Source organism: Diabrotica undecimpunctata, chromosome 6 (genome assembly GCF_040954645.1).
Source record: "Diabrotica undecimpunctata isolate CICGRU chromosome 6, icDiaUnde3, whole genome shotgun sequence".
Classification (NCBI taxonomy): domain Eukaryota; kingdom Metazoa; phylum Arthropoda; class Insecta; order Coleoptera; family Chrysomelidae; genus Diabrotica; species Diabrotica undecimpunctata.
The window spans coordinates 99,062,360-99,078,184 of NC_092808.1; positions in this window are offsets into that span (position 1 = coordinate 99,062,360).

Consider the following 15,825-nt stretch of genomic DNA (forward strand, 5'->3'; position numbering starts at 1 on the left):
ACTTCTGCCAAGTTTAATTGTTTACTTTGTCAATAAAACCGTTATTTCACCTTTGTTACCTTCTTCTAAACATTATCTCAAGGTACAAAACGTTTGTTTTAAGGTACACAAGCATCATAAACCTTGGTCCATGGTGCACATAATTTTTCAAAATTTATAAAAAACAACTAACACAGAATTTAATTTTTATAAAACCTTTTCTCGATGTAGGAAAAGGTACTGTCTTTACAATAAATGCTTAATAATGGCAACAATCAATAAACTGGGTGTTTAAAGGAAAAAAACTCAAAAAGTGATCCAAGGTACAACGGTCTCCCTACACCTTTTCCTAATTTGCTTCTTTAAATTGTTTTTTTTAGTTATAGGAAGTTACTTTTGCAATAATATTCCTTAGCCATAGATATACTATTTTATATCAAATATACTATGTAGGTACCAAATAAAGTTTTTGTCAGTAATCTTTTTGGATCTTTATCTGTTTTTTAGATTACTTAGAAACTTTGTTTGTGGCACTTTGGCCCTTTATAATTTCTACTCTTTAATTCAGAAAAGTAAAATTATGTTATATCAACATTATTCAAAAGATTGACAGTTTCGTTTGAACCTTCGTATAGTGAGGAGCGGTTTGTGAGTGTGTCTCGTATCCCTGGATGTCCCAGGGTAAAAATGGTGTATGTGGCAAAGACCCACCTCTACAGGATCCAGGGAATAACGACATGTTAAGTAATATTCACGTCGAAGATATTGTTTTTTCTGAGGTTAATAATTGTAATAATACTCCAAATGTTTTGAATTCCGATGATTCTATTATTAATAATTCCAACATTAAATCTATTGTTAATGATGGCAATAAAAACTTGTTGTCTACAACTCAACAATATAAACAATCAAGTCAGGTTTTAAAATACTTCAAATCGATTTAGCGATACTGATACGGGGCCGTAGTTTATTTTTGTTCAACATACTGATTTAAATTTAGGTCGTCTTCATCCTATGAAAATAGGAGAAAAATTAAGTTTTCTCGCAAATTACGATAAAAATATAACTGAAATTGTTAGTGTTGGCAGGAATAGAATTAAAATCGAAGTAGATTTGGGACTGGTTGCAAATAGTCTAGTAGAAGAATCTTTTTTTTTTTGAAAAAAATAATTTAATTGCATTTATACCTAATTAGTTGACAGAAAAAAGAGGTTTAGTTCACGCTGTTGACACTACTGTGAAAATAAACTCCTAAATACTATAAAATCGAATGTAATGGTTAAAAAAGTCCAAAGAATGACTAGATTATTACAAAAAGACGCTGTATCGGAGAGAGTCCCAAGAGAGATGATTATTTTTACTTTTACGGGTAAATTAATTCCCCAATTTATCTATATTAATAAAGTTAGATGTACGGTCGAGGTATTTGTCAGTCCGGTCATGCAATGTTACCAGTGTTTGCGTTTGGTATGGTCATTCGGCTACTCAATGTAAATAAGAAAAAGGTGAAAACAATGTGGGAATAAAGAAAATAAAAGTTGTCCTGATAAATGTAATACTTTTTGCTTTCATTGTCAAAATAGTGGTCACGAGTCAATTTTCAGAGATTGTCCTGAATATCTTAAGCCGACGAAAACGAAAGAAACTATGGCTAACTTAAACATTTCGTTTAATCAAGCTCAAAAAATAACTGATAATCCAGGTTATTCCAGCCTAGTTCAGAAGAATAGATTTGCACCGTTAATCAACTCTGAAACGGAATTTCCCACACTAAAATTTAACTCTACTCGTCAGTTCAATTCTGGTTCACTTCATAAAAATAACAATATTCCCAAACGCCATACAACTCCGGTAGTTAACCCTCCAAAAAAAAAAGAAAAAATAGCGACACTACTATTATTTTCCCTCCTATTCGAGGAGAGTTCCAGACAAGTTTCTGTGCTGATCCCATATTCCAATTCAGACAACCGGAACCTGTAGATGAATTTAGTAAATTTATCACTCAGCTTAGTGTTACTCTTAAAAATTTTATTAAACAAAGCTTTCAAGATTTTGTTAATTCTTCTCCAAATACGGCTTCTAATCTTAAAGTCAATGACATTGAATTTAAGAACAAAGTTAAAGAAATTGTTAATAACATTTTTCGCTAACAAATATTCTTTACATCAGTTACTTCTTGAAGAACATTTTGATATAGCAGTTTTATCGGAAACTTGGTCCAAACCCTCAAATAATGTTTGTTTTAGTAGTTTTAGTATACCAAGTAAAAGTAGAGCTAACGGATACGGTGAAGTAGCTATACTTATATCAAATAACATCAATTACGAACCTATTTCATTTGTTAATAATTTCAATCAAAACTTAGAAGTTTGTGGCGTAAACGTTAGTATTGTCAAGAAAAAATATTTTGATTTTATATACAAATACGATTTTACGATTATAAGATTTTATATATAAGACGATTTTGAGTTTATACCGACCAGTAAAAGCAAAAGTATCAGTGCAAGATTATGTCAAACTTTTTTCATAAATTAACAATGACTGTCTTATTTCTGAAGATTTTAATGCGCACCACGGATTATGGGGATCAAATGCATGTTCTTCAGAGGGTAATATATTAGTGGAAGCCTTGGATTTTTTTCCTCATTTAATTATTGTAACCTGTGTTATCGAGGGGGAAACAAAATTGGCATAAAATCACATTAACATTTGCAGCCCCCTAAGCGGGGGTGGCACCATCCCTAAAATATTAAATGGAAAGAGTGGTCGAATGATCCATCATTTAAAAGGTCTTTCAACTCCCTTTACAATGATGTAAAATTCATGTACTTCAATTCAGTAGTTTTGGAGATTTATTGATTTAAAGTTTAAATACATCATCGTAAGAGGAGATCAATACATAGCAGCAAAGTTGTTAAAAAATAAAGAATGAACTGACCTGTCAGCCGAGTAAATGTTGAAAATGACCACCATTACTTTCCATGCAATAATAAAGATTTTGCTGAAAACGTTGCTGGACATTTTGCAATATTTGAGGAGTAATTTGATGGCACTCATTCACAATTTTTTGTCGTAAATCTTCTAAGGATGTTGGCTGAGTAGCATAGATTTTGCTTTTTAAGTAACCCCACAAAAAGAAATCCAAAAGTGATAAATCTGGCGATCTTGGGGGCCATTCAACGGCACCTCTTCTACCAATCCATTGACCTGGAAAGGTCTGATCTAAATAATGCCGAAATCTTAATGCGTAATGTGGTGGGGCACCATCCTGTTGGAACATCAACATATTCTCAACGTATCGACCATCATTCTGATTTTCAATTATATCTGTTAGCGCAGGATCTATGGCATTTTGCAGTAATTCCAAATACATTTCACCAGTCAAATTTCCAGGTAAGAAAAAAGGACCAACCAAATGATCGCCAAAAATGCCAGCCCAAACATTTAATTTTTGTGGCTGCTGTGTGTGTACCTCATGGTAAATTCTGGGATTAGAGTCCGACCAATATCGACAATTATGACGATTTACTTCGCCATTTAAAAAAAAGGAACATTCGTCGGAAAAGCAAATGTTAAATAAAAATTGTTCATCGTTTGTAATTCGTTCACTAATAACTTCAAAAATTCTAATCGCTTATCAAAATCGTCTTCATTAAGTTCTTGTACAAGGTGAATTTTATACGGATGAAAATTATGGGCCTTTAGAATCCGTTGGATAGTACGTCGACTAACACCACACGAAGTTTGCAATTTGCGGGTACTTAATGTAGGATCTACAATAACTTGCCCTAAAACCCCCACTTCTGTTGCTTCGTTCCTTATAGGATTTTCAATATTACGTTTTTTATTGGCGACTGATCCAGTTTCCCGAAATTTAGCTACAAGTTCTAGAACATATTTTCGGTGCACATTATTGTTCTCATGTCGCTCATTAAAAATTTGTGCTGTTCTATTAGCGCACTGATTATTTCCGAAAAATATTTCAATAATTTCAACCCTTTCTGCCGTGGAATATACCATGGTTAATTTATGTATAAAGCAATAAATGATATTTTAACAACAAAGATTGGTCAAATCAATCGCAAACTAATGTACTATTTCCTATTTAAAATAAGTACGTGGCATTCTCTACTTATCTTTCTTCAATAAACAACTTTTTTTGTCACAAAGGACACTTCAATTGCTATTTTTATTAATGAGCGTAGTAAATGGGCAATTGATAAACCATGGGCGTAGTAAATAAAAGCATTTACTTATCAAGAAAATGCTTTTACTCAAATTTCTTCTGAAAGAAGTACAAACTAATTTGATGTACCTATTATAGTCTACTTTAAACTTTAAATCAATAAATCTCCAAAACTACTAAATTGAATACATGAATTTTACATCATTATAAAGGGAGTTAAAAGACCTTTCAAATAATGGATCATTCGAACCCCCTTTTCATTTAAGATTTTAGGGATGATGCCACCCCCGCTTAAGGGGCTGCAAATGTTAAAGTGATTTTATGCCAATTTTGTGTCCCCCTCGAAAACAAAATCGACGGGTCAGAGCGTTTTTTCAAAAAAGGAATCATCTGCCAGTAAATGCCTCTGGTTCGTTTTCGGTGCGCCACACTGTATATAAAAGCAGTGTATGTCGTACGGCCGTAGCGTCCTCCTGGTTTTCAGGAGTTTCTGGACGATCTACGACCGCCGCTCTTGAAGAGGATCTCAAGTTTCGAGAGTCCATCTTCGTATTTAAGGAGTTTATTAGGATATCGGCCGTTACGGGCAAGAAGATCCGCCGAACCTCTGTGGTAGGTGAGGGGACACCGGCAATCAGAATTCTCTAACCGTTCGAGCTTTCTTACAGATAAAATGTTCTTACATGAATTATATATATGTTAGAATTCTGATGCGTGGTGTATACCTCAAGTTCCACAGAGATGTCGGCCTTCTCACGTCGTGGAGCCGTGTTCCCTCTCCTCGAGAGAGGTGCGAGAATGCCGGTCGTGTCGACCCTTCCTGCTGCCAGTCGCTTCGTATAGCTACCTTTTCGCTAACAGTATTTGATATAGTTACTATTTGCGTAAGGTTTCGGAGACGAAACGTTATTGCAGCTCAACCTGATCGGAAAAGCAATTACAAGTCCCCGTTGGGGCTTTTATTCGCTCTTTACCGTGACAGGCCCAAATAACGCTGTGGTCAGTTCGACACGATGTGAGGTAGTTCTAAGACCAATGTCTTTTCTATCTCAGTAAGTCGTGTTCTACTGTCAGGAAGCGTTTTGCAGTCGACACGCCGGTTCTCGTATTCTCGATGATTTAACTTCTAAATTGAATAACCATTATTAAGTATTTCTTTACTTCAGGACGTCTTCGACGATAACAGGATAGCGGTAATAAATAAAACTCAAAGGTAGCTTGGTAGCGCACCGAACCAACAAGGTCTAACGGGGCTAGTAGAGTATGTGCGACTGGACCCCGATCGGAAGATGTGCTGTTCTTTTATACACATCGTGTTTGAGAAAATTCAGCACACTTCCGCCGAGAGGCCAATGACAGCGAAGTTAATAACGAGCGCTGTGATTGGCCGGCCAAAGTAACAATCTTTGTCGTGATTGGTTACCTTGGCGACACTCCCTCCCCTCCGAAGACCTGTTGGTAGGGTGTTTTTTATTGAAAAAATTAAGAAAATTTACAAAGAATTTTTCGGTAAACATATGAAATTCACAATTAATAAACATAATTATGTAAAAGAAACGAAAACATTGGTACAATATAATTTCAATATATAATTGTAGCAAAGGAAAATTCTTATAGCTAGGTCATTTATTAAAATAAAAATAGTCATAATTAAGACATTAAATGTTCAAGTTATAAGTCAAAAAGGTATATATAAAACAAAGAAATTGTGATAAGGTTACAATTAATACACAGTGTGAAAATTGTTAAGTGGAATATCGACTCGGTATCTCCCCAAGTGCATAAATTCGTGAAACATATTTAATTGGTTACCGCAGAGTGTCTATCCAAGTTGAAATGCGCCTTGTACAATATTTTAAGGCATGAAATATTTATAAAACTTGAAATGATTGTGACACTTATAGAGCTGTAACGATAATATAAAATATATAATTTCACTCGAAAATATATGTTATGCGAAATATTCCTGCAAGGAAAATGTTTTAAGATAATTTATTAAGAAAATTAAACGTCAAAGTACAATAATTCTTAGCTAAATCTAAATCAGCTTCGAAATTATTCTAAGTTTTTACACTTCTATTGGGAAGTTGCCAGACAGACTAAAACTTTTGAACTGAAAATATATTACTTGTAAATAAAATTAGGTAAAATTGATTTCTGCAATCTTCCAATATAGTTGTAAAAATTTAAAAATACTTAGAGTATGAAATAAAAGAGAAAATTTTCAATATTAAATTGTCTTTTTGAGGGTATAAAAATGTAGAAAAATCTAAAATGTCAATGTGTGGTGTTTAAACACTTGTAAAATTTCGCGGTTAAAATATCAAATTCACTTGGCAAAGTTTGTAAATATGACGAAAAGTTTTAAAGATTTACACTTAGAAAAGTTTGTAAAATGTTTTTATATGGGAAAAAAGAGAATTATTAGTCTGTTTAAACACTTACGTGGGGCTTATACGGGGGCATCCCGTGGTGGTGGAGCTGGCCTGATGTCGTCTACGTGGATGACTCTGTCGACATCTTGATCTCTACGTACTTCATACGTATGGTCTCCTGCCACTCTGAGGATGGTGTGGGGGCCCGTCCAGGTGGGGCCGAAGTTCCCTCTGGTATGGTTCCTTACCAAGACTTGTTCGCCTTGTAAGTAGGTTCTGGGTTGGCGGACATCTTCGTTCTCTGGGAAGAGATTCCTGGCGTATAGGGTGGCTCGTTGAACGGCTCGTTCGACCCTCTGCTGGCGTGTCTCTTCTCGTCTCACCTGGTGCTCAGTTTCCTGAGATCTTCTCGGTCTGTAGCCCAGTAAAAGTTCCGCCGGAGTCTGGCCTGTGGCTTCATTTTGGCGGGTACGAAGGCTGAAAATAACATCAGCTAGGTAGGATTCCCATCTGGGGTCCTCAGGGGATGAAACTCGTGCACGAAGACCTTTCTTCAATTCCTGGACTCGTCTCTCTACTGGGTTGGCCCGCTGGTGGTAGATTGGACTTCGTTCGCCTTGGATATTATGTTTTCGGAGAAAACGTTCCCAAGCATCTGTCCTGAATTGAATACCATTATCCGTAATGATAGTGGATGGCCTGCCCCATCTGTTACATATTTCTTCTTGTAGGAAACGGATGATGTCCCGGCTTTTTGCGGCTGTCGAACATCTGTACTCGATCCAATTACTGAGGCAGTCAGTGGCTAGAAGAACATATCTATTTTTGGTGTCTCTTGCGGCTGGATACGGCCCAAGAATGTCGAAAGATATCCTTTCCCAAGGATTTACAGGCTCTCTAGGAATAATGGGTGCTTTTGGCTGTCTGGCTGCGGCTTTCGTCGTGGCACATATCAGGCATGACCTGACATATTTTGTCACATCTTTTGCGATTGTTGGCCAGTAATATACTTCTTTAATGGCCCTTGTGGTCTCCTCCTGGCCGGGGTGATTTGCTTCCTCGCTGTCATGATAACACTCCAGGACTTCGGGTCTGAAAGCATCGGGTACGAGGATTTTTCTGAGGTTTTGGCCGGCTGTGTAGTAGGCTGTGTTGTTTTCTACTACAAATTCTTCTAGCAGGCTCTGCTCGACTTCGTTCCTCGGGCCTCTGGTGGTGATTTTATGCCATCTTCGAACGAACCTCTGCATGCCTGTTCGCACCTGGTGACTTCGTGCGATTCTGGTTTGCAGAGGCATTTCTCTCAAATCGTCGAGGATGGGGTGTTCTGCCCCTTCTTCTTCGTCGTCTAAAAGGCAGAGTAATGGGAAGTCCTCTGGTTCGGCTTCAGGCGGAGACTGTATTGGCCAGGAGATTCGGTCAATTTGACTGTCTATGTCTTCTTCTGTGGTTTGGTCATTTTCTGCTGGATTTCGTGAGAGGTGATCAGGAAGTTGGTTTTCTTTCCCTGGTATATGAACCACCTCGAAATTAAATTCCTGTAATAGCAGTGACCATCTTGACAGTTTGGCTTTGTCGGCTTGGTATTTGTCTAACCATAGCAACGCTGTACTGTCGGTGAGAAGAGTGAATTTTTTCTCCTGGAGGAAGTGACGAAATTTCTTAAGTGCCCATATAACTGCTAAGCACTCTTTTTCATTTATATGATATTTTCTTTCGGCTGGTCGAAGTTTAGTGGAAGCGTAAGCAATTATCTTCCGTTCTTCGGTCGAGCCTTGAAATAGGACAGCCCCCATACCATATTCGGAGGCATCAGTCTGCAGGCTAAATGGCTGGTTCATGTCAGGTCGCTCTAGGTGAAGATCTCCAGATAGGGCTGTTTTCAATGTGTTGAAAGCTGTCTCGGCTTCTGGCGTCCATTTGAAATATTTCTTTTTCGATGTTAAGTCAGTCAAAGGAGTGATAATGACTGCGAAGTTTGGAACAAAATCTCGGAGCCAGTTTGCTGTCCCAATAAAACTTCTCAGTTGTTTGACAGATTTGGGCCGCTGAAAACCTTGGATTTTCTCACAATGTTTTTCTAAGGGTTGAGTATCTGTGTCGGTTACTTTGTGGCCCAAATACTCTAACGTGTTGGTAGCAAACCGACATTTTTTCAACGAAACCCAGAGTCCATGTGTTCTGAGTCGCTCTAGGACGAGGTGGAGATGCTTCTGATGATCTTCCCAGGAGTTGGAATAAATGATTATATCATCCATATAGACTTTTACAAATTCGTCTATGAAACCAGCGAAAACTGATGTAACCAATTTTTGGAAGGCTGCAGGTCCATTTTTGAGTCCGAAAGGCATAACTACGAACTCATAAGACGATCCGTCGGGTAGACTGAATGCTGTCAGCGGAATCGAATCTTTGTGTAGTGGTATTTGCCAAAAACCACTCTTCAAATCTAATGTCGAAAATATTCTCGCCGTTCCTAGCTCTTTAATTGCATCGTGGATAGGCGGTAGGGCGGAGACCTCGTCGATTGTTATCTTGTTGATTTTACGATAATCAACACAAAATCGAGGCGTGCCATCCTTCTTCTTGACGATCACCACTGGGCTGTTATAGGGTGATCGACTTGGTCGGATGACACCTGCTGCAAGCATCTCCTGGACTTCATCGAACATTATTTTCTTCTTAGCTGGAGAACATTTAAATGGCTTCGTATTGATCGGCCGTGTGTCTGTCAGCTTGATTTCCATCACCGTGTCTCGGGTAGTGGGTTGTTTAAGTTTATCGTCGAAGACGTCTTCGTACTCCTGCAGGAGTTCCCTTACGGTTGGGACTGCAAATTGTGGAGCTTGGTCGTCTTGGAGTTGAGTCTTTGAGTTGCATTGTTTGGCTGAATGCGACTTCCAGTAGAGGACTTTTCGTGATTCTTTTCCCACGTGTAGACATTTTCGGTTAATGTCTATTAGTACCTCTTCTTTTTGGAGCCATGGCATACCCAGAATTAGATCTTGGTTCAGATCTTTTACAATGGCACATCTCGTTGTGGACTGGAAACTTCCAAAATCGATCGTGACTTCGACTGTACCCTGACTATGTGTAGTGGTGTGTTTTCAAGCCAACTGGACCATTCTCCGCTTTTTATGAATATCTGCCGCTTGAACCAAGTCAGGATTGATATAATTCATCGATGCACCGGTATCGATGAGGACCTGGGCTTTCTTTGAATTGATGTTCACATCGATTCGTGGCAGATTTGAAACTTTCATGGCGTTGATTGGATTAAGTTGGGGCACCGCATCTGGAGAAAGGCTTAGTGGGTGCCCCTCTCGTCGTTTCCCTGGTTGTTAGGTTGTTGTCGGGGTTTCGGCGTTGGTTTCTGAGTTGGATTTCTATTTCTCCAATCATCTATAGTCTCAGAAGTTCTCGGTTGCCTCTGTGAAAATTGTCCCCTGGCTTGATTCTGGTTTGATTGTTTTGCGGCTTTTGGCGGGTCGGGTTGTCGATTTGCACGTCGTGAAATGTTCTCGTCTGCTTCCAATTCTTCGCAGATTCGCCTCAGGTCTTCTTCAGTTCTCGGCATGTTGTTGCGAAGACTTTTCCTGATTTCTGGGCGAATTAGGTTGGCAATGGCCCTGCACCGTTCTTCTTCGTCGATATGTGGTAATAATCGTCGAAAAAGAGCCATCTTGGTTGAAATAAATTCGGCTATTGGCTGATATTTTTGGTAATGTCCGTATAACTTGGACATTAGTGATGATCTCTTCGTTGCGTTGTCGAAGTGATCGATCAGCCTGTTTAAAAATGATTCGTAGTTTAGACCAGTCGTGAATTGGCTCTGTGCCCATTGAGCTGCCTCTCCTATTAGTGATTTTTCTAGGATGTAGGCTATCCAGTGTTTGGTATCGATGTTCATATTGCTCATGTGGTCTATTATGTCATCTACGAATTGTTGTGGATTTTCGGTATCATCGCCGGAGTATTGAGGTGGTGCAGGGGTCCATTTTGGTTGTGGGATCTCGATCTTTTTCTCCTGGGCTTCAGATTTGGGTTGTACCAGTGTTAAAGCTGTGACTGCTTGTATCAGCGTGGACAATACTGTAGCCAGGTCTGGGGTGTGGGTATCTTCTATGTGTTGGGCGCCATGTCGTACGGCCGTAGCGTCCTCCTGGTTTTCAGGAGTTTCTGGACGATCTACGACCGCCGCTCTTGAAGAGGATCTCAAGTTTCGAGAGTCCATCTTCGTATTTAAGGAGTTTATTAGGATATCGGCCGTTACGGGCAAGAAGATCCGCCGAACCTCTGTGGTAGGTGAGGGGACACCGGCAATCAGAATTCTCTAACCGTTCGAGCTTTCTTACAGATAAAATGTTCTTACATGAATTATATATATGTTAGAATTCTGATGCGTGGTGTATACCTCAAGTTCCACAGAGATGTCGGCCTTCTCACGTCGTGGAGCCGTGTTCCCTCTCCTCGAGAGAGGTGCGAGAATGCCGGTCGTGTCGACCCTTCCTGCTGCCAGTCGCTTCGTATAGCTACCTTTTCGCTAACAGTATTTGATATAGTTACTATTTGCGTAAGGTTTCGGAGACGAAACGTTATTGCAGCTCAACCTGATCGGAAAAGCAATTACAAGTCCCCGTCGGGGCTTTTATTCGCTCTTTACCGTGACAGGCCCAAATAACGCTGTGGTCAGTTCGACACGATGTGAGGTAGTTCTAAGACCAATGTCTTTTCTATCTCAGTAAGTCGTGTTCTACTGTCAGGAAGCGTTTTGCAGTCGACACGCCGGTTCTCGTATTCTCGATGATTTAACTTCTAAATTGAATAACCATTATTAAGTATTTCTTTACTTCAGGACGTCTTCGACGATAACAGGATAGCGGTAATAAATAAAACTCAAAGGTAGCTTGGTAGCGCACCGAACCAACAAGGTCTAACGGGGCTAGTAGAGTATGTGCGACTGGACCCCGATCGGAAGATGTGCTGTTCTTTTATACACATCGTGTTTGAGAAAATTCAGCACACTTCCGCCGAGAGGCCAATGACAGCGAAGTTAATAACGAGCGCTGTGATTGGCCGGCCAAAGTAACAATCTTTGTCGTGATTGGTTACCTTGGCGACATGTACAGTAGCTGTAAGTACAGTTTCCAAATTGGCGGTAGTTTGATAACAAACATTGTTTTTAAACACATACGAAGAACATTATCTATATTTCGTATTTATTAATTATTTAAAAAAACTAGTTTCAACTCTTGGCATTGTCTTGCTAATTGCTAGATCGACTATCTACTTTTAAATAAACAGACTCGGATCTACCCAAATTAAAATTATTGAAATGAAAGTTCAATTTAAATTTAAAAAAAGATAGAAGATTAAATTTGACAAAATGACAGGTGGTACTTCTGACTACAGGAGTCCATCAATTAATTCCGATCAGCAAAACATTACTTATTCTACCATCACTAAGCAACAACCATTAACAAAATTCCCAACAAAAAACCATACCATAATTTTATCGGCAGTAGATAAAATAAGAACAGAAGAGTACACCATTGCAGTAGAAACTACAGTTAATTCAAAACATGTACTGTTCTCATCCAAAATGTCAAACGGAAGAATATGCATCTACCTTTCAAGCATACAAGTCGTAGGTGATTTTCTAAGTCAACATGGTGAAATAAAAATTGGAGAACATACAATCAAAGCACGTAAACTAATTACACCCGCTAATAGATTAGTTTTATCCAACGTATGTCCATCTATACCCCATGACATAATCGAACAGTCTTTAATTAATCTTGGTTTTAAATTATTGTCTCCGATTTCATTCCTTAGAGCTGGAATATACAAGACCCGCAATACAGCCATGTACTTAGTTTTTGAAGACAAGTTTACTTTGCACCTACAGACAATTTTACTGTACCCGACTCCGTCCTAATTGATTTTGAAAATATTTCGTACCGAACTTTTCTTTCCGATAAACTAACTTGTTACAAATGCCACCAAGCTGGTCAATTTTTCCTCGGACTGTACCTCAAAACCCTCTTATCCACAAAATACTCAAAAGCCCCAAACGGAGGAAAATTTTCTTCCACAAATACCATCACATTACACATGTAAATGACGAATCTCGAGAAGAAATGGATGCTCAAGTCAGCACTGATACCGATAATAAAAATAAACGATCTTACTCGCAAGTGTCATCCCCAACTTGCTCCAGTCATACAGAAACTATACCAACAGAATTCACGAAACTGAAACCAGTGCAAATGAAAAAAAAAGAAAAAAAGTATGAAATTAGACAAATCCACTTCAGAAACTAATAATATTGAGTCGTTATTACAACCAGTCAAACAATATATCCAGGATGCATCACCACCATATGTACTAAATTACACCCAATTACTAGCATTCTTAGAAGACGTTCACGGTTCTTCCACCTCTGTAGAACTGGCCCTAGAATACACACAGTATATATACGGGTTGGGACATATGCTAACTGAAATATATTCCATGTTGAACGAAAGAGCAATTAAATCTAGAATTACAAGAATCAAGAAAAAACTACTTAGTAAAATAAACCAAGATTTTAGTATTCAGGATGACACCTCTGAAGATACTAATGCATCACAGGTAAATACTCCTTCCAATGATAAATAAAAAAAACAAAAAGTTAACAAAATGGCTATTATTCAGTGGAACATTCAATCCGTATTTACACATATAGAAATGCTACAGTTTTTAATTAAAGAAGCACATCCACAAGTTATCTGCTTACAAGAGACAAATTTCACAACAAATAAAAAATACTCATTAAAACAATATGAGGCCTACCATGAAATTAGAACAAACGCTGGTAAAGCTAGTGGCGGCATATCCATTTATGTTAATTCACATTTGGAATCATAGGAAATCCCTATAAAATCAGAATTAGTTGTTGTAGCAGTTAAAATAAAATCTTCAACACAATATTATATGTATATGCAATGTATATATTAGATACCGAAATCACTGTCAAACAACTCAAAATGTTAATTGAACAAATTCCTAAACCCAGAATAATAGTAGGAGACTTTAATGCACATAGTACAACATGGGGATGTCTATCTATAGATAAAAGAGGTGATACTACAGAAAGATTTTTAAGCTTAACTAACTTTGTCTTGCTTAACTCTTGTCTTGCTTAATTACTATATGAAGAACAAACTACGCATCAGACAAAAATACTGAAATATCCTTTCCAGAAAAGTAGAAAATCAATAGTACAGATTGGGAAAGTTATCAAAACTTTATCAAAAACTCTATACCCCACTTTCTATTGCCAAACTTTACTGGAACCAAACAGCCATTATTAATACCAACAACAGAGAATCAAAGCCAATCAGTATTGAACGAGGCGTAAGACAAGGCTGTATACTATCTCCCACCCTCTTTAACGTGTATTCTGAGAATCTATTTAGGGAAGCTTTAAAAGATCAAAAATGAATTATCATAGGAGGAGAAATAATTAACAATATACGGTACGCCGACGATACTGTGATTCTAGCTAAAAACATCGACGATCTGCAAGAGCTAATCAATAGAGTTGACATGGAATGCACAAATTGGGGACTGTCGATAAATATCGATAAAACTAAATACATGGTGACCAGTAAAGTGGATATCGGCGCAACCCAACTGATATTAAACCAACAACCGCTGCAGAGAATTCAGAGATTCAAATACCTTGGATGTTGGATTACCCAAAATCTAGATCCATCCTTCGAAATTCGATGTAGAATTGAACAGGCAAGAAACTCATTTCAAAAATTCAAGCCTCTATTATCCAATAACTCATTTAATTTGGAAATCCGTGAAAAGTTTACAAGATGTTACGTGTGGTCTGTACTTTTGTATGGATGTGAAACTTGGACTTTAAACGCCGATATCATGAATAAAATCGAGGCGTTTGAGATGTGGTTGTATCGAAGGATACTAAAAATTCCATGGACCAGCAGAACCAGAAACGAAGAAGTTCTTCGAAGAATGGGACATCAACGAACTCTATTAAATATTATTAAGAGGCGTAAACTAGAATATCTTGGACATATAATCAGAGGACCAAGATATGAGTTCCTTCGGCTAATTCTCAACGGTAAAATCGAAGGAAAGAAATGGATAGGACGGAAGAAACTCCCTTGGTTGAGGAATTTGCGGCAGTGGACAGGTTTGACAGCGGACCAATTGCTACACGTACGGCAAGATAGAGATCAGTATAAAAATATTATAAGCATGGTAGTCGCCGACGTTCCGTAGGGATATGGCACTCTAAGAAGAAGAAGATACCCCACTTAGGACCACTGGAAACGGATATTGATTTCATCGTTGAAAAATTCACTACAATGATTATAAAAGCTGCAGAAGAAACTATAGGTAAAACAAGCAGGCCAAAACGTAAACAGACGGTCCCATGGTGGAATGCTGAATGTCAAGATACACTGAAACTTAGTAAACATGCCTTCAACGTATTAAAAAAACACAATGCAGAAGAGAACTTAGTTAATTTTAAAAAACATAGAGCTAAGGCGAGATATTTAATAAAAAAGAATAAGCGTGATAGTTACCGATGATACCCCCGCATCTGAAGTGTGGAACAAGATCCGCAGAATTAAAGGTTTTTCATATACTCGTACTTACAAGATAAACTCTCTTAATATGAACGGAAATCAAATAACTGACGAAGCACAAATAACAAATGCCTTAGCGGTGTTTTTTGAAACATACAGCAATGAGTCTATGTATCACCCTTTATTTATTGAACATAAAAGAAACTCAGAACAAGAAATAATCATTACCAATAACAATCATCCACTGAACTTATCACTAAGTATAAATGAACTAAATGAAGCACTTCAGGACGTTAAAAATTCCTGACTACGAAAAAAGACCTGACGAAATATCTTATACTTTCCTTATAAATCGTTCAGCAAATGCTAAAAAATACCTACTGAATATCTATAATCTGTTATTCTATACGAAACAATTCCCAAAATCTTGGAAAGCAGCAATTGTAATTCCTATTTTAAAACCTAATAAAATAAAGACGGATCAAAATTCGTATCGACCTATATATTTAAGATCCACCTTGTGCAAACTAATAGAAAAAATACTTAACCAACGTCTTCAATACTTCCTGGAATCCAATAAGTTAATATGCAAATAACAGAGCGGATTTAGGAAAAACAGATGTACAACGGACAACTTGATTAAACTAGAATCGGTCATATACGAGGCATTTGCAAGTAA